The sequence below is a fragment of the Manis pentadactyla genome, chromosome 13 (genome assembly GCF_030020395.1).
Source record: "Manis pentadactyla isolate mManPen7 chromosome 13, mManPen7.hap1, whole genome shotgun sequence".
In the NCBI taxonomy this organism is placed as follows: domain Eukaryota; kingdom Metazoa; phylum Chordata; class Mammalia; order Pholidota; family Manidae; genus Manis; species Manis pentadactyla.
This window is the reverse complement of record NC_080031.1, coordinates 107,618,464-107,641,416: the sequence shown is the minus strand read 5'-3', so window position 1 is coordinate 107,641,416 and position 22,953 is coordinate 107,618,464. Positions and strand designations below refer to the sequence as shown.

The window sequence follows — 22,953 nt, the reverse complement described above, 5'->3', positions numbered from 1 at the left end:
CTCTTAATGAACTATATTAATCTTATAATGGAATCTGCTCTTTTGGTAACTTTGCTGTGTAACTTTCCAAAAGTCTAAAAACATTTATCTTGACCAGTCATCTCATTTATTAGACTATGAAATGAGGCTTAGGGAAGGGCCATCAAATTTCCAGTTTATTTGCCAGAAAAATGTCTACCTTTTTTTTTTTTTAAGCTTCATTTTCCCCGAAGAGCATGATATTTTGCTTTGTTTTAAAAAGCTAATCGGCTAACCCATTTCAAAGGCTCCTCGTTGACTTTGTATTCTTAATCTGGAGTTTATTGTATTACTGGTGCCCACATGAAAGAACATCTACATCAACTTTGTACCTTCTTCTGTTTTCTCTCCTCAAGGTTTTATGACCCAGGCTGCCTTCTGATCAGAAAGATATTGGAAGCTGTAAACCACACAAAGCCAGGCTTTGTTACCACCCGAGTGTGCAGAAGGACACGAGCCCTGAGCGTGTGCCACCTCATGCCTCTATTACATACTCTTGCATTTTCCGCACTCCACTTTCTGGGGTCCATCCCTGGATGGAGGACAGAAAAGCCAGAGGAAAGCCCGGCTGCCCGGGGCTCGCTGCCCATACACAGAGCTGAGCTGCTGCGCTCCTGCAGGCGTGCGTGTTTGGAGTATGTGGATTGCACTCTCTGCATTAGCAGGTATGTCTCGGGCACGTGTGCTGCCCTGAGCCCTGGCGGTGTGGCCCTGGGCGCACCTGCGAGGCCAGCCCCATTCGCCCTGGGAGCAGGGCTGCTTCACCTCCCGTCGCCCGGAGCCCAAGTGTGGTCACGTCCCCTCTCTAGTTTCCCTCCACACAGCTGAGGCCGGCTGGTGTCCCCAAATAGCTATGTTATCAATGCCCAGGACTTTTTTCGATTAAAAAAATATTTTAAAAACATTTGAAAGAAAGTATATTGCATTTTTCTGATTAGCAAGGAAGACATACTCAGTGTAGAAGAATTTGACAAATACTGAAAAGTGCAAGTAAGAAAAAACAAGTATGAACGATGGCTCTGCCATTTAGAGCTAACCACTGTTAATTTTTGTGAGATTCCTCACAGATTTCTAATCCTGTCCACAGGGCTTCTACAGTTGGAATGCTATTAAATATGCTATTAGGCATTCTGCCTTTTTCTCTTAATAATATTTTGTGAATATTTTCTCATTTAGTAGTCTATGAGACCATTTGTGTGTGTGTGTGTGTGTGTGTGTGTGTGTGTGTGTGTGTGTGTACACAATGCTCTCTAGCAGTTTCTTCCACATTTTAAACTTCCCTTGGAGAACTATCTGGGATTCCTGTAAAACATCAATCCCCCTCTCTAGAGCTCCCTCGAATCATCTGTTCTGATGTTTCACTCCTTACTCTATGGCTTCTTCGTGCCTAACTGCACTGTCTTCATATTTTATTTTTTATATCAAAGTTAAAAAAATAATAAAATAATGCAATGCTTCTGGGAAAAGCAGTAATCATCTGTCTTTTTACCTCCCAAGAATTAGCTGTCTCCAGAAAAGAGAATTCTTTGTTTTATTTCATCTACCAGGACTGTTTAATTTTGTAAATTATAGAAATACAAGCTGTATTGATTAGGAATAGGCTTATCGAATATAATGAAAAATATAAATTAATAGTAGCTTAAACACTTCAACATTTGTTTTCTCAGGTAAAAGAAGCCTGAAGATACCCAGTCTTGGCTGTGTAAGCTCCACATTCATCAGGGACTCAGGAGCTGCTATTTTCCTGCCTCCCTGTGGCTTCCGTTTCTGAGGTTTCCAAATGCCTGCTTCTGTTGCTCCTCAGTCCCGCAGGAAGGAGCCGGGAGCCAGAGGAAGAAGGTGCTCTAGACACATCCAGAATCCTGAGACAGTCTTCCTGGAGGTTCCATAAAGCGCATCTGTTTAAATCTCATTGTCCAGAACTCAGCCATGTGCTGGGAGGCTGGGATTATAGTCATTTATTTGGGATCAATGCTCCACTGAATAAAACTGGGTTTTACTATCCATGGAAGTAAACGAAGAATACTGGGTAGACAGTCAGAAAATGTATTGCTTTATATAACTGAATATTTCAAGGGTTATCAATGGCTTCAGGTAGAGTTTGATCAAGCTGATGTCATCATTCAGACTTTTGTCCTGCTTCTCAGAGATTCTCCGGCTCATCCTCCTCATGCATTGTTTCTAACCACAGACTGGGTTTCCCTAGGATGACAGAGGCGGCCTCAGCATTCCATGATGTTGTGTCCTTAGACGCCACCAAAGAGAGAGAGATTCTTTCTGAGATCTCTCACAGCACAGAGAAAATATCTTCTTCCCAGACCCCTAGCAAAGTATGTATCATTGGCCCAAATTGGGCATCTTGCACATGCTTGGATCAGTCATTATGACCAGATAGATGGTTTAGGCAAATCAAGTTCATCCCTAGGACTGGCCATGGGTTTAGCATCCCTAAAATAATGACTGGCTGGCTGGAAAGATGTGATTACTGTACATGAAAATGGGTGCATAAAGAAAAACCAGCACTCACAACAGGTTTTCCCAAAATTACCTCCCTCTTTCTATGTAACATGCTTATGTAGCTACTTCTTCACTGTTGTCTTTTACTGACCTCCCAATATCATATTTTTAGTGCCTTTTGTGGTCACCTCTGCAACTTTAGAGAGCATAATTAAATCTTCACTGATGGTTGATCGACCTGAGGGATGGACTTCTCTTAACTCCTATGTCGCATGATGAGGACATTAAACTTCATCTGACCATTCCCCACACCTTCCCATGTGTACCTACCAAACTTGGTCAGTTGCACCTTTATTCATATAATGTTGAGATCAAGAAATACACATTCTGACTATCCCAGTTAAGTCTTAGGTATCCATAGATTGATCCTAGAAGTTTGAAACAGAAAACAACCTTTAAGCCATTAGGAAATTATAAATATTGTCCTTGAAGACCCAAATGACATGCTATGTTACCCTTCCTTTCCAGATGGTCAAAAAAACAAGTCTGTGCCACTCAAGTCCCACTCAGGTTTCTAAACAACAAACACCTTTACAATTTTGGTATGTTTTCTAAAATCTTATTTAAACCGATTCACTTATTTATTTATTTTTCCATAGAGATATCTTCTCCATGGTTAAACAGGCCACCTTGGACTATATACTTCTAAAAGGAGTGGCATGGATACCTTCCATGCAAGAAGTAGATCAGGAGCTCAGAAAGGAATTCTGGGCTGGAAATTTGGGACATGTTAGCAGACAAGTATAATGAAAGGCAGCATTGTGGATGAAATAGTAGGGGAGCCCATAGGAAGTGAAGAAAGAAGAGGCGTGACATTTAAGTGTCAGCTGGAGGGGGATCTGGCAAGAGAGACTGAGCTTTTCAAATCTCTGTGTCAGAGAACCAATGAGTTGGGGGAGTAACAGAGGTGATATTGAACCTTGCACCTGGGGCTGCGGTTCCTGCCTCAGCGTTCCTGGCAGACAGCACCCAGCCTGGGCTTTGGTACCTACAGTGCTAGACGGCTCCAGATGTTGAGCCAGTCCTACACCAAGCTGAATCGTTTCTCTGTAATATCCTGGCCCCTGTTCTGCTTTCTCATGGGTCAAATATCCAGCCTGATTATATTGTTTCCTTCTGCATAATAGCTCTCAAAATAGTAGGAGAGAGTTAAGTGCCCCATACATGTAATATCGTCAACCATTAATGTTTTTACATGGTTGGGGTTACTGCTATGATGTTTATTTCACGGTTGCTTACAACAAGAGCTTTGAACAAAAAAAAACATCTTAGCTCCGGCCCTTTTTAGCCATGTCATGTCATCTCAAAACTAAGTTCCTGCACCTTTCTTAGCACAGTGACTAGCGAACACTAGGCACTCAATAAATCTTATGTAATAATAAAACAATGCCAACAACAATGATAATGCCATGAGCTCCATTTGCCCCTTCTGTGGGCCTTGTTAACTTTTTCATTGTGTCAAAATTATGTCCAGCCCCGTCCCCTTGAGCTGGCTCTGGGTGCTTTGAGAAGAGGAATCCGCCTTATTTAGTAAGGTACCACAGCTGAGCGCAGGGCCTGCTACATAGAAAACTAGCTGAACATCTGTGGGACGGATATTTGCCAACCTCTTGCTGTCCAGGTTGTTCTAGTTAAACAGGAAATGATAGTTACACCCAGCACTGCCCATCCTATTATAAGTGCCCCTTATTATCTGTAGGAGACCCCGAAGTGACCCCACCTAGGCACCCACATCCAGAGATGTCAGCTGCGCTCACCCGTTCCTCTCTGCTCTGACCATCTCCATTGCCCGCAGTGCTGGTTGGCGATGGCTCGCAGCGGCCACTGCCCCTCGGGAGACCACCAGTGCCTGTGCCCCAGAGGCTGGCTCTGCACGCCTGCCTCTCCAGGTGCAAGGACATGGCCCCTCCGTGGGTCTGAGTCGGCTTTATTAGTTGGGTCCTGAGCGCAGAGTCTGGACTCATGCCCAGCACCTCACCGATCCCTCGTCGAGGCTCCTGACCCCTTCTCCCATCTGCCCTCGTTAGAGCTTCATCTCCTAGTCACAGGAAAAAAGCTTTATGAAAAGGACAAACTGATAGGGGGCGGGGGGAACGGGCAGTGTGGGGGAGAAAGTGATTTGTTTATATTAGCTGAAGCCAGTCAACAATGTCCCGTGAAATTTAATACTGAAAATGTATCCACTAACACCCAATATCCTGAATGTGGTGGTTATACAAGTCTATAAATTATTAAAACTCACAGAACTGCACACTACAAAACTGAATTTTGCCACATACAAATTTAGAAATGCATCGTAAAATTTCAGTTGTGCTCCAGTTTTGCCGGGCAGGTGACAGTCGTGATGTCTGTCTCATTGATTTGGCTCTTCTTGGAAGACTTTATTTTTTAGCTTTCCTTCCCGAAAGACTAAATATTGATTTATGTGATTTTTAATTGATAATAAAACATGAATTAGTTAATGGTCTTTTCAAACATAAGTAGATTAAACCCAACAATACCAGGAAGACTAGAGGACAAAGAACAGCTGAGGACAAAAAATGCCCAGGAGTCTCTTATCTGGCAGCGATAACTCTGCTCGGCCACCTTTTATCAGCCTCTGTTCTCTGCTGCGGGAGGCAGTTGGTTTTCCAGCGTTCAAACAGCAGGTTCATGCAGACTTTGCGACACGGCAGTTTACTCAGAACGGCCCGTCGTGGGCTTGCGTGGCCTCGTGCTCTCACTGATCCTGTTGATGCCTTTGGAATGGGCGGACTGCTGGGCAGCCTGTCCCGGGAGGGGCCGTCTGAAGCTTCTGTCCCCCTCCCTGGGTCCTCATCCACTTATCAACTGCAGACATGACGTCCCTGTGTCCGAACCACCTGTTCCTTTGCACAGCTCCTCCTGGGCATGGGCCTGTGTCTCCCAAAGCCACATCCTGTCATGGAAGTGAGCGAGCACCCTTTCATCCACACAGATGTGGATTCCTGTGGCCTCTAAAGGCCCTTGGTTCCTGGGCAACTCTGACCCTCTGGAAAGCACAGCAACTCTGAGTGCAAATCCAACTGCCTCATATTTCCATCCATTGAACTCTCACCAAGGGAGTGTCCACTCCAAGCCAAGCTCTTTGTGAAGCAAGAATCTCTAAGCTCTAGCAGCTTCTGTTTTACTGGGGAGGCACAGGGTAGGCAAGTAAAAAATAGTACATCAATGAATTTGTTACAGGGTGAAATAAGGGCTATACATGGCATAGAATTCGAAGACAAATACTGCCCAGATTTTGGTACGGGGGACAGGTGGTCAAGGGGAAACCTCTCTGTAAAAGAGAGGTTTAGGTTGCACCCCAGGAGAAGCCTCCAGCCCTACAAAACAGTGAATGTAAAAGCCCGGAGGCCGGGACGCTTGTCCTGGTCAAAAGCCCAGCACTGCTGAAGCCGGGCAGGTCAGGAGAGTGTTGTGAGGGCGGAGGAGGGGAGGCAGAGCGCAGCCCAAGGGCTCCCTGGAGGCCAAGCTGAGGAGCCTGAGTGACAAGACTGGCTCATCAGGTCTGATTTGGGTTTGGAGGAGCAGGAACTGATCATACAGTCCAGGACACGGAGCAAAAAAAGAATAAACATGGCTCTGTAGGAGATTTGACTCCTAACAGCAAATTAGAGGGGTTTCTACTTTCACAACTTCATTTAGAGGAGGTCTTGTTATAAGTTGTTTTCTGAAGTAGAAAGACTGTCTGAAAGGTAAACTGAGGACCCCTGTCAATGGCCTATGTGCCCATGGGTGCCACAGCATCTTGTTCTAGGGTCTTTTTGATTCCGTGGACCTCACTGAAATGCGACCAGCCACCCTGGCTTCATTGGAGGAAAGGTATGCACAGTTCTGTTTCTCTTCCTTTGCAGCCACATTAAAACTCTCAGTCTCACTGTTTAAATTTTTAGCAGCTCTTAAGTAGATGGAAGTTATGCAGGCTTCAAGTTTGTGAGTTCAGGCAAGCATTGATTTATTTCAGCAATTTGGATTTGGAATTTAATTTCCATCTTCTTTGTTCCTTCCTCTTTGTTCTCTATGTCCTTTCTCTCTCTCTCTCTCTCTCTCTCTCTCTCTCTCTCTCTCTCTCCTGCTCTCACTCACTCTCCTTCTCTTATACACACACACACACACACACACACACACACACACACACACACACACACACACACACACATACAACGTTCCATTCTGTAGCTAAGGCACCTGAAGCAAAGTAAGCCTAAACCAAGCCCTGAGACTTTTAAGATAACCTCCCTGTGTACTGCTGATAAGGTGCTCCAGCCACGGAAGGCTGCCGTGCAGTTCAGTGAAAAGGGACATTTGTACCAGTCAAGCAAAGTGTGGAGAGCCAGAAGAGAAAAACAGTGTTTGTTTCTGCAGACGAGAAGAAATTAGGAATAGAAAACCTTAACCCGCTTCAAGTTTATAAATGTAATAATGAAATCAAAGACTTCTTAATCTCCTCTGAGTCGTGTTTCTCGCCTTGTAGATCTGCCGAGCTATTTGTACCAGAAGGTTCCTGGCAGAGAAACTGGGCCTAGAAGCCAGAATAGCCCAATGCCTGACACATGGAAGGGGTTCCAGTGGCCATCTATTCACTTCCACGCTGTCACCTTCCATTTTACCTTCCCAACCTCACCCCACATTTACTGGGGATATAGCACTCCCCTGTCAGGCACTGTCTTGGTGGGGGGACCAGATCCTTTCCCTCCCCACTCTTGGATTCAGAATGGAGGAAGGAGGTGATACAAAGATAACCTTGACTTTGTTTGGTGTGTTCTCCAGCGACTTTGAACTTGGGTGAGTGACCCACGGGTGCAGAACTGGTGGAGGCCAGTCACTGTGTCAGGAGGGGTGGCGTGCCGTCCTGATGGGGGTTCTCTGCCCTTCCTGCTTCTCTTCTCTCAGCTTTCCTGGCACCTGCTTCTCCCAGCCTGGCTCCTAGCATCTCAGGGATTCTGTGGGCCCTTAAATAGCATTCTCTTCAGTTCTCTTTTCTTTAAGTTGGCTGGAGTCCTTTTCTGTGTTTGTCATCAAAGGCCTTAATTGAGGTGATACAACCAATGTTCCTTGAGTGAATTAACTACCAGAATGCAGATAGGCCCAGATCATATCTCAAGCTTTCTGTGACTTTTCCCTTCTTTTGTCATAATCAGAGAATTGAATCTCTTCTGTAGATGGGTTTTCTTGGACTTTGGAAAAATATTGGTTTTATACAACTTCCTTTTGGAGGTAAGACTACTTTTGAAAAATAACTGAACCTACTTTTTAAATACATGCTCATCATGTGGTAGTTAGAAAACACAGATAAACAAAAAAAAAAAGAATATAAACATGTTCATAAACATCTTCCTATATAATAAACATCAATTGACAAAATAGTGTTTAACACCTGAATGGTATCTTATGGTAGAGATAACATAGTTGGCTAATCCTGCACTGCCAGACACGGGCTATTTCCAATTATTCACTCTGACAAAAGATCCTGTAATGGACATTCTCTTAGGTTGACCTTTCTGTATGTAGGCTTATTTCCGTTAGTACACATTTTTAGGAAGTAAAATTATTGGACCATGTTTACATGTCTATAATGATTTTACTTACGATAGTAGCTTTTTAAAACAGAGCTGATAAAAAAAAAGAATAACCTTTTAATGTGGGACTCTTCCACAAAAGCAAAACCAAACCAAACAAATATAAAAGAAAAGTTTGTTTCAAGCTGTGCATTAAAGCAGCCTCATTAAAAACCACATCACATTAACTGAGGTGTTTCAATTGACCAGCCTAACTAAATAGAGACAGATGGTGCAAAAAATATTTATTAATAGCCCTGCCTGCTCAACACAACCAGACATTGCACTTGCTTTCTTTATCCTTCATTCATTCAGAAAAACAAAACAAAACCCAGTTCTTGAGTTCTTGTGTGCCTGGCACAGTTCTAGGGGCCAGGACATAAAAAAGGAGGTAAGACCTGGTCTCCACTTTGGAGGCACTCACCATCCAGTGGGCCATGCACACCCACAAACCCCTTGCAAGCAGCACAGGGACCACACTGCTCAGCAGATGATGTTGTGGGAGCAGAGAGCCTGCGGCCGTTCCAGCCTGTGCATCGAGCATCCTCTCCTCTCTCGCTCCCTTCTCTCCCATGAGATAGCACCGTTTGGGATGGGATACACCGAGAAACGTGAAGATGTAGAGAACCGAAGATGGGAGAGATTAGGAACAGCCCCATGGAATCCATGAGCACTGAAGAGAAGTGTCTGGGTGCTGGCACCCCAGGGGCCATCTGAGCACTGCTACAGGCAAGAGAGGGAAAGAAGGTGTTTAGGGAACAGACTGCTTGAAACACAAGGTTAGGGTATAGCAAGATGGCTAAAAATGGGGGCTACCCTGGATTGCTATTCATGACAAGATAAGGCATTTGTGTAAGGCATTTTATTTACGGAGGTAAATAAAAGAGAGGCACTGTATTAGTTACCTACTGTTGCAACAAATTACTTAGTGGCTTAAACAGCGCAAATTTATTCTCATATAGCTCTCTAGATCAGAAATCTGATATGAGTGTTGTGCTAAAACCAAGGTGTCTGCAGGGCTGCCTTTCTTTCTGGAGACTTTAGGGGACAGTGGGTTTTCCTGCTTCCCCAGCTTCTCGAGGCCATCTGCACTCGTTGGCGAGGGACGGCTTCTTCCATCTCCAAGGTCGGCAATGGCAGGTCAGCTCCTCGGGACACTGCGCCGCTCTGCCCTCTTCCCATACCTTTCTCTTCTACTTTTAAGGACCCTTCCAAGGGCCCACCTGTACAATCCAGGATAATCTCCCATCTCAAAGTCCTTAACTTAACCACATCTGCAAAGGTCCTTTGGCCACGTAAGGGAACGTATCCTCGGGTTCTTGGGATTGGAACATGATCATCTTTGGGGAGCTGTTTGCTGCCTTCCATGGGCACCAGGGCTGTAGAGCAAGGGCTGCAGCTCTGCCTGGGGAAGGGCGTGCTGACATCAGGGGGCAAGATGGGCTGGAGAAGACCCTTTTGGTAATTCCAGAAAAGACAAGATCTAGTCCAGTGGGAACAGAAAGGAGAGGACAAATACCTGTGATGAAGTGGGGACAGACCCCCCAGGAACTGGCCAGTGGCTGAGTGGAGAGTGGGGAGAAGGGGAACAGTGGTAGGGTTTGTCCACGATGATTATTTTGTGCTTCCCTGAGTGTGAGGATAGTGGTGTCATTTGTCAATGTATGTGATTTAGGGATTTGGTTTAGGGAAGTGGCTTAGTGGCAAATTTTAAGTCTGGATCTTATCATTAGAGGAATAACAGGTTTTCCACTTACACGTTGTGAATGGGGGATACATGCTGAATAAAAATTGGAGTCATGTACATGCCAGGGAGAGAAGTAGTGAGTGTGAAAGGCTGAGAGTGGGAGGCAGGCAGACAGGACCTGGCAAAAGACGGGGGAAATGGGAGAAAGGAGTGTCAGCAGACAGAGGGAGAGAGGGCCCAGCCCCGGGTTCCTGGCCTGAATAGGCTGGTCGGGTTTAATTTCCAGTTCACTTGGGTAGTATTCACGATGGTAAGGTAATGATTTTTAATACTGTCTTGGAAAATGTATCTGCTTTCAGAGGTTAATTACTGTCACAGCTTCTCTGTTCTGTCCGGCCTCCAGGCAGCCCCAGGGGTTCCCCAGGCGGTGAGTTCTCCTCGCAGGAGGCCCCTTCCCTGTCCCGGCAATCTGCTGTTCTTTCACCCTGTGCAATGAATTGTTTTGTCCCTGGAATTTGAAGCCTTTGTCAGACGTGTTGAGGAAAAATGTTTTGCATTTTGTCAGAGTTCCTCAGGGACGATCACAGCGCCCTGACACGCAGCAGAGCGTGGGAAAGTCAAACAACTGTGAGTTACGGTCCCAGTTTACAGGTGGGAGCGCTGAGGCTGGTTCGGCTCTAATCACGTGCTCAGGGTCACAGGCAGACAGACCCGGGAGCACAGGCTGCCTCCAGACCAGCGGACCCAACAGCGGACTAACAGACACGGGCAGCATCAGTTAGGACGGCTGCAGGCAAATGCAAACGCGCCCCTGGAAAACTCGCGGGCCCCCTATCTCAGGGCGTCCGGCGTTGCTCCGCGCCCTGCGCCCCGGCGAGCGCGGCCCTGGCGCAGGCTTGCGCACGAGGAGGAAGTGCGCTCCGCAGGGCGGGAGCCCCGGCGCGGGCATCGCAGGCGCCGTCCGCTTTCACACTCACTCGGAAACGGGCGCCCAGAGAGGGTGACCAACTTGCGCGAGGTCACCCAGGAGCCCCGGGGGAGCCCGGCGCTCGCTCCCTCCCGCCCTCCGAAGGGCAGGCTCCGCGGCGCAGGCGGGCCGGCCGGCCCCGAGGGAAGAGGTCCGGGCAGCCCGCCTCGGCGCCCCCCCCCACCCCCCGCGGGTGAGCCTGGCCACGCCCGCCGCCCCCGGTGCCCGGTGGGGGCCCCCCGGGCTGGGGCTGCGGAGCCCGCGGGCCCCGGCTCGGCCGGCCGGGAAGAGGACGATGCCCGGCGCGCCCAGGTGAGCCCCAGGCCCGCGCCTCCCAACGCCGGGCCTCCGAGCGCGGGGGCTGCGGGCGGCACCCGAGGGGGCGGCGGGGAGCGCGGCGGCGGCGGCGGCAGAAGCTCGGCTCGGCGGCTGGGGCGGCCGCTGCGACCTGCGGGCGCCGGGCTGCGCGCCTCCGGCAGCGGGTAGGGCGGCGGGGCGCGGGGGCCGGGACGCTGCGGGCGCACGGGGCGGGAGGCGCGGCGGCGCGCGGCCGGGGCCCGGGAGCCCCCAGCCCGGGCCTTGCCGCAGGGACGGGCCGCCTGGCGGTGCAGGACGCGCCGCCCGCGGGAGCCCCGGAGGGTCGGAGCTGCTGCCCGCCCTGGTGTCCGTGAGTACTTGGGAAGCTGCTTTTCTGTTCGCCGACTACATGAGGTTGTGTGTGAAAAGGTGTGTGTGAGACACAGACACTGACACAGCCCAGGCTGTGCATCCAGAGCCGCGGACCTGGATGCGCGTGCGGACTGTGGGGGGTGAGCCTGGATTCCTCACCGAGGGAGTGTAACTCCGCGCGTGTGACGGGTGTGCGTGGTCTGAGGGGACAACGGGTGGTGTGTGTGAGTGACGGTGAGTGTGTGGGCACGTTGTGCTGCGCGGAGCTTTCACGAGCACTGCCAGGACTAGCGTCCTTTCACGGAATCCCAGTCCCTGTTTAAAATACGTGTGCCCCCAGCTTGCTCCCAGCGTGTGGCACTGCGCTGGCAGTTGCCTTTGGACCAAGTGGCTGTTGGATCGGAGCGGTGGCTGGCAGAGGTGGAGAGGTCAGGGGCAGGAGCTGGTCTTCCCGGAGTGGAACGTTAAGAGAAACGTTGGTTTGATTTCCCACTTGGTCCGTTTAAATGAACAAAGCGTGTCTGTTAGGGTGCGAGCTTGACATGACCCAAAGGCGGCTTTTGAGAGAAGGCAGTGAGGCAAGCCTGCCCTCCTTGCCTTGGAGTGCGGAGACGGACGCCCCGGGGCAGGAAGTTGTGGGTGACCCTGAGGGGCAGTGGGCAGTGTTTGCCTAGTCCTGCGTGGGGGCTTCAGCATCAGCGAGGGAGGAGAACTTGCTGCGTGTTGCTGGTGGGCACAGGTGGTGATGGACAAGGACACTGGTGATGGACCCAGTGCCCTGGAAACAAGGAAAAAGTCAGGAGTGGGGGTGAGATGCCTGGAGTTCTGAGGAGCAGCCCTCACCTAGGAAATGATGAGTGTGGGAAAATCGGCAAAAAGTAAAGGGGATCTGCAGCATTCTGAAATCATTTTCTAATCTTACGTTTTTTTCCTCCTAATCCTGAACTCTCTGAGTTTGCATCCTTTGGCGGTATGGGAAATATCTTCATCATAATTCTTATTATATAGCTGGGTGGGTCACCATTTGGACTCCAGGAGGACACGTCAGAGCTGGCAGGGGTTTTAGGGAGCGTTCAGCACGGTCCATGTTGAGCGGGAGGTCCCAGGGCCCCAGGACAGTGGTGCTGCTGATTTCTCTGAGTCATCTGGACTGTGCTCCTGAGGCTGGTACTTTTTGGGGCCACAGTGGCCTCATAATCAACACATTGAGTGTGTTTTCTTCCACTCGTGTTTTCTTGGACCTCCTGACCCTGTTCGTTCCTCTCATGTCCTTCCCCAACTTCACAGACTAGGGAACAGCACCTGACACCCAGTATAAGTGACCTCCGGACTTGCCCATCCGCCACCGAATCCCCACCACCACCCTCCAGCTGGGACCTGAAGTCGGCCCTTTATTCCTCCTCTTCCTTCATTTCCATTCGTTAGCAGCAGCCACAAGCTAATCAATAAGCAGATCGTACCCATTTCTTCCTAATACATCTAAAATCTTTTCTTTTTTGTTATTGCTTTTCATCCCCACTGCCACCAACTTAATCAGGTGAGACCCGTTTTCAGGGCCTTAAGAGAAAGGAACAGATCTAGACTGTGGCCATTGAAAAAAGTGCAAAACAAATGTAGAAAGAGGAAAAACCGTTGGTATTATCACCATGTGAATGATAATTTAAATGAATTCTTGAGAAGAATTTGGGCCTTCTGGTATGTCCTAGACCACGTCTCTTGGCCTTAAACTAAACTGAGATTTAGTTTCTTCACCTGTGAAATGTGAGGGATGATTTCAATTAAAATCTAGTTGTTAGATCATTTCTTAGGTTTCTTCCGGCTCCAAAATTCTCTGGTTGTCATTGATGTTCTTTGTTTTAGTGAGAAATATTTCTCCTAATGCCTTATGGTTACCTTTCAATATCTAACCTTTTTTTAAAAAATTCTATTTGTCTTTAAAGAAGGGAACTAGACAAAGAGAAAAAGGGGGAAAAGGCTACTGAGTTCAAGTTTGTGCTGCACGTATCTTAGAGTCGAAGGGGTCTTAGAGGCCAGCCATTCCCACCTCCCATCAAGTGCCAGAAGCTTCCCTGCCGTCGCCTTTCTGAAAATGGAAAAAAAAAATGTGTCAAGTCTGATTAAGGTGACTTCACACAGTGTTGTAGCTCAGGGTTTCTCAGGCCTTGGTACCACTGACATTTTGAGTGAGATGACTTCATGTCGCGAGGGACTGCCTATGATCATGCAGTGTTCAGCAGCATCCCTGGCACCTACCAAATGCCAATAGCAACCACCAGTTGTGACAACCAAAAATGTCTTCTGACATTACCAGATGTCTCCTTGGGGGACAATACCACCCCCTCCCCCCACCTTTGTTGACAGCCACTGTTATAATTCCAACACAAGCCTCGTGGCCTTGTACAGAAATCCCTTACCACGAAGGATTCTAATGACCGGATGAAGTGCGCTGTCGCCAGCTGCTTTTCCACCCCCTTCCAGCTTAGCCACCCTCACACATGTACCTTGATTCCTCCTGGCTTCTCACTGCCTCGTTGCTATGCCTGGAAATGCTCAAGATGCTGCTGAAGGCTGAGAAGCACTTCAAAGGCAATGTAATAATAATCCTAATAGCTTACATTAATCTCGCCCCTGTTATGTGCCAGGCACGGTTCTAAATGCTTTACGTGGACGATCTCATTTAATCTTTATCAAGAATCCTCTGAGAGAGACGCTTTTATTTCCCCGTGTTAAAGATGAGGTAGTTCAAGCTCAGAAATGTGGAATAACATCCTCCAGTTCTCTTAGCTGCGAAACGGTGGGACTGGGACGGGGTGTGTGTTGTCCGACTCCGGAGTCCATTCTGAGCCCCTACAACTAAACTGCCTTCCATGACTGGGATCCTGATGGTGCAGCGTGGAGACGATCTTGAACATCACCTGGTTCAGCGGTAGCACCGAGTCCGCTTCTAGGAAGGGTAGGAGCTGTGAGGGTGGCTGTTGTGTCAATTGGAATAATGTGATCTCCCTGCTTTTGGTCTTCTCTCTTTGCTACTCAGGTTGTTCAGAAATAGCTCCAAGGCATTTGCAGAATGAGAGGGATGGTGGCGGGGTAAATCCGGGCAGAGGTGCTCAGGGAAACAAAAGGATGACGAAAAAGGAGTAAACAGTGAGCAGCAGAGACATTTCTTTCTCCATCAGCTTCTCACCACCATCTACACTGTGGATATCTCTTCTGTCACCACAGCTAAAGCTGCCGTGCTTTTATCGACTCCCTCCTCTGTGTTCTTCCTGGCCTGCCCTTCATTCTTGCATTCCTCAGCTGCTTTCACACCACTGAGGCGGGGTAACGGCGTTCACCTTTGGACAGGGTGCATCTAAGTGCAGTGTGATGGCCGCCAAATAGGCGTACTGATAGGGTAAGCATGGCTACCTCAGCAATGGCTGTTAAGCTTGAAAATCTAAGGCAAGCCCTAAGAAGGCTGACTTTCCTCCAAGACCCTGTATCAACACTTCTGCAGGTCTGGTGGCTCTAGGGAATAAATAGTAGAGCCTTGACTTTTGCAAGCCTGTAGTTTGGCTGAGACAAAAATTCTCAGACTTTGGCAGGCATCAGAATCACCTGTAGGACCCGCTGAAACAGATTTCTGCTCCCCACCCCCAGAGTTTCTGACTCAGGGATTCTGGGTTGGGATCTGAGAACCTGTATTTCTCATAGGATCTCAGGTGATGGTCACGCTGTCGGTCCAGGGACCACAGTTTGAGAACCACATGACTAAGACTGAGGCAACTAACTAAATCTCACAACCCACCCCCTGAAATTTTAATATAGGAAGAGATCTTATTTCTAAGATAGGCATTTAGATTTAAAAGAATCAATGGATAGAGCAATATTGAGAGAACGATAGCTGTTAGGGACTAGCTGACGTCTCTCACTAAGTATCCTCTCATTTTGAATTTCAGAAAACCCTGTGCTTTTTCTCAGCTTATGGTACTTTTAATTGGGTTAATTCTGATCTTCGGTCTTTGCATGTTCCCTCCCTTCACCCACTGTCACTTCTCCCCCAGCTTGGATGATAATACCCCTCATTATTGACATGTAAGCCATGTAAACATTCATTTAATATCTTGTCCATTGCTGGTAAATTCTGACTGGCCCCTCTGAGGTGAAGAAAGGGGCGCCATCTGTCCTTCAAGCTTGTGTTTCCCATGTAGTTGCTTTGTATTTCTTTTCCTTTCAAATCCAATGTTAGCACAGTGAAGGAACCCAGCAGAAATTCAAGTCAGAACATTTAGGTGTAACTGATTAAATGTTTAAAATCCTAATCAGAAAGTTTCTTTTGAAACCAAATTTTAAACTCAACCCCTTCCTTCGTAACCATCAGCACCTGTTTCTTTTTGCACGACCACACGTCCTTCACCTCGACAAGGTGACTCCAGGTGCTTGCTCAGAAAGGTCTAGTGGTTCTGAAACTCAGGTGCTATGTAAATAATGTTTACTGAATGTTCACTATGTGCTGTATAGTAAATATTCTATCTATATGCCTGGTCTTTTTGAGTTTTATACCAAACCCTGAGAGAAGTGTTTCTCTTGTTTACAGATGAGGAAAACCAAGACCTGGCAACTAAGAAAACTCTTTTGTTAGTTAGGAGGCTAATCGTATCAGTGAATATCTATTTTTGCTTACTGTTCTGCCATTAATGTGATGCATTCCCAAGAGAGTGTCTCTCAGTTCAAATTCTCGAGACAGAGAATTTGATCGGCCTACCCTTTTATGGCCAAGAGGTCATAGCAGAAATGCAGTTACCATGGGGCTCACTTTTGTGGTAGGTGTCCCTGTACAAGTGGTCCAGTGGGCTAGTGGGCCCTTGAACGCATGCCTCCTGTTGTCCCACTGGCGAGGCGGAGACAGAATTTCATCAGAGGTTTGACTCCTATCCAGTGTTTTACTCCTACCAAAGGGATGTTTGATAGAAAACTGCATTAATTTAACATGTAATAAAGAATACCTGCCATTATTTCAAGGTCCTCCCGTATTAGCCATTTGCCACCTGCTGGCCTGTTGCTTCTATTTGCATATCCCTCCTGGTTTCTGATATGGCTGCATCCTGGCTCCTGTCTGTCCATCTGGCTTCTAGGCCCTGTGGCCTGGCTGTCGTTCTGCTCATGCATATTCTGTCCCCGGCTCACCTAGCACAGCTCTGACTCAGAGACTGTGAGAGCTGAAGAGATCTATGATCCTACCCTATCTTCTATCTGCGCAGTAAATAATCATTGATAATGCATGCCGGGCATTTACTGTGAGGATTGCTAAAAGCTCTGTGTCTCATCCAACTCTTCTGACAAAACTGTTGTTGTCTCTTTTTTATTTCCCAACATTTGTTGCAAGAAAAAAAAAAGGTTTAAGAGAAAAGTTGAAAGAACTGAATGGTGAACCCTCATATGCTCACCATGTAGGTTCTATAAATTAACATTTTACTAATTCCTAACTTACTTTGTCATATTTCTATCTGTCCACCTCTCTCTCCATTCATTAATCCATTTGGGGGATGATATCAAAATAAGTTTCTGTTTCTTATTCTCACTTTTATCACTGGGGAACTGAGACCAACGCAGTTGATATGTCTTGGCCAAGGTCAGTACCTCATGAGGAGGTGAGGTGCTGGGATGTTACACTGACTTTCTGACTCCCCAAACCATTTTCTTGACCACCAACCAGCATTGTGTCTCCTGGTAAAGGAGAGAGAAAGACTCACTCAAGGGCAATCAGTGGCAGGGTATGACCAGCCCTCAGCCCACCCGATTCTCAAGTTCTTGAAATTTCCATTACATTGAACCATGATAAATAGTCTGTTTTGAAAGTAGAAGTAGTGCCTTTGCTGCACAGAGATCTGCAGGTTTGGTACTTTACAATCTACCCCCAGATCTCTGGAATATATGATCACTGACACAGATGATTCCACAAAATCAATACACCCTTTCTTCCTTCTCAATGTTCTAGAATAATGTATGGAAATAACAGGCTGGAAAATTACCATTTTAGACAACTTATTACAATGTCACGATGACTTTCACATATTTTATATGACCTTTATGAGTAGTAGCAGACCTGCAAGACAGGTGGGCTGGGTGTCTTAACGACATTGAACGACTGGAGACCTGGACTTACAGAAGGAAAATGAGAAACTCAGAGTCACGTGGTGCTGAGAGCAAAGTTGAGCCTTGGTAATGAACTTTCCTCTTTCAAGTGCCAGTGGATATTGTGTAGGTTTTGAGGAACTACATATATATCTAGTTGACAGAATTGGGCTGGGAAAGGTGAGATGGGGAACTACTGAGATATGGGTCTTTTATGGGATGATTCAGTGGTTAAAGGTCTGGGCTCTGAAGCCACTGCCTGGTGTGCCTTGGACAATGTCTTCTTTCTATGCTTCAGTTCCTTTATCTGTGAAATGGGGATAATTAGAGTACTCCTTCACTGTGTAATGTGAAGATGAAATGAGGGCACACAGGTGAAGGGTTTGGTACTTAGTATGTGTTCAACACATGCCGGTGGTAGACATGGTTACTCCCTCTCTCCTGCTTCCTCTTGAGGATTTTTCTCTTCTGTGCTAAATGGGACCCTCTAAAATCTATGGGCATAATTTTACCGTTTTCTCGAGGTTTGTTTTTAGGAGGTATTGGAAGGAAATTGTGGGCAGCAGCCTTTTGGGAGGTGACATCTTATTAGACCAGTAAAGACGCAGATTCTGCTCAAGAATTTCCATCTAAGCTGTAAATAGCTCATGTCCTCTGAGGTTGCACTGGGATCCTCAATTGCATGTGATGATCAGCACATGTTATATGAAGTACAGAATTCTGTATAAACTATTTTCTAATCCAGGAGATTTGGAAGAAATAGAAACAGGTAGGAACAGAACAGGTAACTATGCTGGTAAGACCTTTCTCTTAGCACACGTAGCAGCCATGGAGGCATTTCAGATTTGGGAAAATGATTAAGAGGATTTCAGAAGGATGTGCTCACCTGGGTGGATCGTGCTCCATCTGTACAGGTTTCCCAAGCTGCTCAACATGAATCATCCGCACCAGAATCACTGGGACATTTGTTAAAATGCAGATTCCTGGACCTGTTGATTCAGAGAAGGGTGAGGCACCCATACCTGCAGTTTTGCAAGTGATTTTTAGGTGCTCTAACCTTTAATAACCACTGCTGTCAGCAGTATAATTCTGCAAGGTTCAAAACACTGATTTTGAAGACTTACTTGTTGGAATGCAAAGTTTCGTTTGACCTGCTCCTAATTCCAGGCCCGTTAAGTCAGTGATGACAGATCCTTTGGGCATTTTTCACCATATGATCTGATGGCATTTAATGCTCTATCCACATCCTGCCTAATATGTGCTTGCTCCAGTCGCATGAGAACTAACATTTGCAGAATTGCTGTTTTTCCTTAAGGAGTGGTCCCCAGACCAACAGCCTGAGCAATGCTTGGGAACTTATTAGAAATGCAAATTCTACACTCTAACCCTATTGAATCAGAAATCTGGGGGTGGGGCCCAGCCACTGCATTTTAACAAGCCTACAAGTGATCCTTAACGCATGATTAAACTTGAGAACCACTGCTGTCCAATGAACAGGCCCTTATTTAGTTCTGCTCTCTTGCGTTCCTGGATTTCATCAGAACTCAGAATCATCTAAGACTTGCTTCCTCCCCTCAAACGTGACTGCTAGATGGTTTTTTGGCCTCTGTTTGGGCCTCTCACTGAAGTGGATCTTGTTGCCTGCCAAGACACGCACGTCAGTAACTGGACAGCTCTAATGCTGGATGAAGTACTTTAGAGTGAGTCTCAAACTTCTCCTGAGATTTCCACGCATCTCTTGCTCGGAAACAAGAAGACAAAGCTCATTCCTTCTCTAATTATCAAGTAGAATTTTTACATCATGTCATGCCATTCATTCAACTAAGACTTACTGATCATGTGCTGATCTATTTCCCCAGAACCTGTGGCCAAATTGGGAGCAAGACATTAATCAAGTGATCAGAAAAATAAATGCAGAAATGAATGCCTCTTGATTTTTATTTTTTTCCTTCATGGAGTATCTAGATCCGTATTTAATTGGATCTGGTGGGAAAAATCTCTGCCTTTAAAAAATCTGATTTGTAGAAACATTCCAGATGGACTCATCCAGTGCCACATGAAATAGAAGTTCATGTTTTGCCTTCACTTTTCCTATAATCCATTCCTTTTTCCAAAAAGTAGATCAGGTATGTCTCTTAAATATGCTTTCATTGGTTAAGGGCTATTTTCAGAATGAGTATTTTGACTCAAGCTCCTACTGAGAAATGTTTACTTATCCGGGAAGAATATTTTCTTGGTTATTTTGAAAAAAGTTAAAAACTATTTTGCATCCTAATTGTACCTATCAAAAGGGTGGTCCCATAAGTGTAACTGAATTGGTATCTGTATGGATTTTCAGTTATGGAAATGAAATGGCTAGAGGCTTTTCATTTAAGATTAAATCTATCTAGATGACTTAGCACAAATGGCATCTGTCCTACCAGACCTAGAAAGACACTTGCAAATGAGGTCTGGCTCCTGGAACACAGGCTTTTTCTTCCTTTCTTTCTTTTTTTAATGGCTGATACACATTTTCACTTGTACATACTATTTAGATGTCTAGGTAAACAAATAATATGATTTTTTTTCAGGACTAATTTACAGAGAGAAATTCTTTTATACAGTATGTATCAACCGATTGAGGCAACAGAAAAATGTGCTCAGCCAGTATCCTACAAATTCCAAATATTTTCTAGAAAACAGAGTCCAAGCAAATAGTTGAGGAGACAAATTTTTTTCTTTTACTTAGAATATTCACAGTTGCAATTTTTCTTTGTATAACTCCTTGGAGCATCTCTCCACTTGCTGGAAGAGATGCTGCCTAATTTATGAATCACTTCATAAAGCCAATTAGATCTTCAGACTTACTCGGTTGAATTTTGTTATCTTAGTACATGCTGCGTAGATGCCTCCAGTCACAAGAAACTCACCTCTTCAAAAGCCCATTCCGTAGTTGGGGAAAGTGAGTCCAAGATTGGTGAATAGTCTTGTTAAGAGTGGAAAGAGTGAATTGGCAGCAGGGTCGGCTGAGAACCCAGGCCCAGGGGGTTCTGGGTCCAGCCCTTCTTCCATTATGTCAAGTTCCCACCCTGATTTGGCTGTTCAGATAAATCATGTTTTTACTTATTTCTGACACTCGTCCAAAATGAAGGCATTGGAATATGCCCTTTGATGTAGAGATTTAACCCATGGAGGCATACTCTATAAAGAAACGTGGTCAATCCATGCACAGTCATGCATGAATATTCACTCATGCGGCCAAAACTACAGGGAAGAAGAAGCCGACGTGCGGCAAAGTGAGCCGAGGTCGTGACACGGCTCCGGGCGGGCAGATGCTGGCGCTGGGCCGAGCTGCATGGCTCCTGCACTCCGGTGGGCAGGGACGCTTACAGGTGAGGCTTGGCTCACACTTCTCGCAATAGAGATGCAGCTACGCACCTTCTGTTAACCATTAACAACGGTTCCCCAGCAATCCTTCAGAGTATTCTGAAAAGAACAAGGGTAAAGATGCGGTGTACTTATTTTAGGGGTTTGTTAAAATCTATAAGCCAGAATCAGCAGCGGGTGGCAGAAATAAGATGGTCTCTTCCTCTTCCTCCTCCTTTTTAAGGAAAGATCAATTTCAATGTATCCAAGAAGAAACTCCAAGGACTCTGATAGAGTGATGAGTTGCCATAGCTTTACTTTTGTGATGGATAAAGTGTTTGGAGTAATTTCAGTGGCTGGGGCTAGTCCTGGTCCTGAGAGAATACTGAGTCCTTCATTTGTACCTCACATGGTAGAAGGGTTTGACTTCCTTCCCCGCCCTTTATGCAGGACGTGCCTGGCTGTAATGATCTTTTCGTGGTTATAATGATCTAGGACACTTTCTCTGAAGGAGACCAGCAAGGAGGGCATCACTCCTTGCCCCTTAGACAAGGATACAGCATGACTGTCATTCTCACACACACACACACACACACACAGTCTGAATTTCACATTGACAGAACTTTTAGAAATGACAAAGCTTATACCTGAGCATTGAGAGAGATGTTCTCCGTTGACTGTGTTTTTGATTCACTAGGCTGTGCTCTGTCCAGGAGCCAGAAATGTAAGTATTTAAGACAAAAGATTCCTGCACACCTCTCTCCATCCCTGTAATCATCCCAACAAGTGGTGTTCCTGTAACCACGGCTCTGATTAGTTACCCCTGGTGAACAGAGCAGGAGTAGTGCCCTGGGGTCCATTAATCAAATGAGGAAAGGTACTGATCACCAACTTCTCTTTTTTACTGTTCCTTTCTCTCCGACAGAATGCATGCTGTTTCCCTGGCTTGTTAAGCGGCGGTCACTTTAAGTTTGCTCACTGAGGTCTGCTGAGTCAAATGTAACAATGTATATTGCTATGAGTATACAAGGTTTTCCCCGTTGTAGCATTTCAAATACAAAGGCAGTTTCTATGCTGTGAACTTTAGCTGCTTTTAACTGGTTTTCTTTGTGTCAGTATTTCTTCCTTCTAATCTGTGTAAAAATACAATATACTGATTTTCCTTTATATCACTCAGGATTCTTTTGGTGGCAAACAATGGCTGGAGCCCAACTCAGACTGGTTTACAGAGGGAAAAAAAGGAATTTGTTGGCTCATGTAATTGGGAAGTTTAAGTTTAAAACTGTCTTAAGACACTCCTGGGACTTAAGCCTCAACTCACACCGTCGGGACACTGCCGTTCTTACGCAAGTCTGTGCCCGTTTGGGTCGGGATCATCTCAGACAGGTGGCACCAACGGCCACCAGTAGATCGGTTTAGCAACGCCATGGGAAAGAAGGACTTTCTAGCAAAAAACCCCAGGGCTGACTTCCATTTGTCCCTGGGGCGAGGGAATGGATTGCTGCGAGCGGGGCCGTTTCGGTCAGTCGTGTGGGGAAAGAGGTGGTGGTGGGTCCAGCAGCGGCACAGTGGGAAGCGTGTGGCCGCTCCCGGGGGAAGGAGGTGGAGGTCATGAGAGAAATCAGACTAAGGAGTCATTTTCAAAGTAGAGAGAATGGATTTGCTGATGGTTTGGTTGCAGGGCATGAGAAAATGAGGTGGTTTGACGTGAGTAACCCAGTCGATGGTGGAGCCGGTCAGTGAGCTGGGACCCCTAGGGGAGAGCAGCTTCTTGTGCTGGGAGTGGGAATGAAGAGTCTGCTTTGAATGCCTTTGCTCATCCAAGTGGAGTCTGGGGAAGCCCTAGACTAGAGCTGTAGCCTTGGGAATCTACAGTGAACAGGCCGTGTTCACTTGTGGCATGAGTTTAGATAGAGGGGGGAGGAGAACTGAGCCTTCCCACCCCAACAGTTAGGGCTCTGCACTGAAATATTTCAAATGAAAGATTGTTCCAAATTCAGAAGTTCAAAAGGATAAAAATGGACAGAGCTGGTTTGATCAAGGTTCCAAACCATGCAGGC

General features: G+C 46.5%; 1 protein-coding gene and 2 long non-coding RNA genes across 5 annotated transcripts in view; 2 read left to right on the top strand and 1 right to left on the bottom strand.

Annotated features, from left to right (window-relative positions):
• Window positions 1-435: 435 nt before the first annotated feature.
• On the top strand, window positions 436-3,212 carry LOC118916792 (uncharacterized). Its single transcript, XR_005026541.2, has 3 exons — window positions 436-683; window positions 1,686-2,348; window positions 3,135-3,212. It is a non-coding gene; the product is annotated as an uncharacterized LOC118916792 (long non-coding RNA).
• On the bottom strand, window positions 2,154-4,509 carry LOC130680337 (uncharacterized). The gene is made up of 3 exons (XR_008993299.1): window positions 4,264-4,509; window positions 2,806-2,903; window positions 2,154-2,263 (listed from the first exon to the last, which is right to left on the bottom strand). It is a non-coding gene; the product is annotated as an uncharacterized LOC130680337 (long non-coding RNA).
• A 6,075-nt stretch (window positions 4,510-10,584) lies between these two features.
• The window catches only part of HTR4 (5-hydroxytryptamine receptor 4), a 140,848-nt gene continuing 128,479 nt past the window's right edge, over window positions 10,585-22,953 (top strand). For 2 of the 3 annotated variants that reach the window (XM_036894386.2, XM_036894368.2), the window contains exon 1: window positions 10,585-11,077. The gene's annotated coding sequence lies outside the window, so the exon portion shown is untranslated. Of the gene's footprint in view, window positions 11,078-11,169; window positions 11,248-22,953 lie in introns of those variants that run through there. The other variant, XM_036894377.2, reaches the window with a different exon arrangement.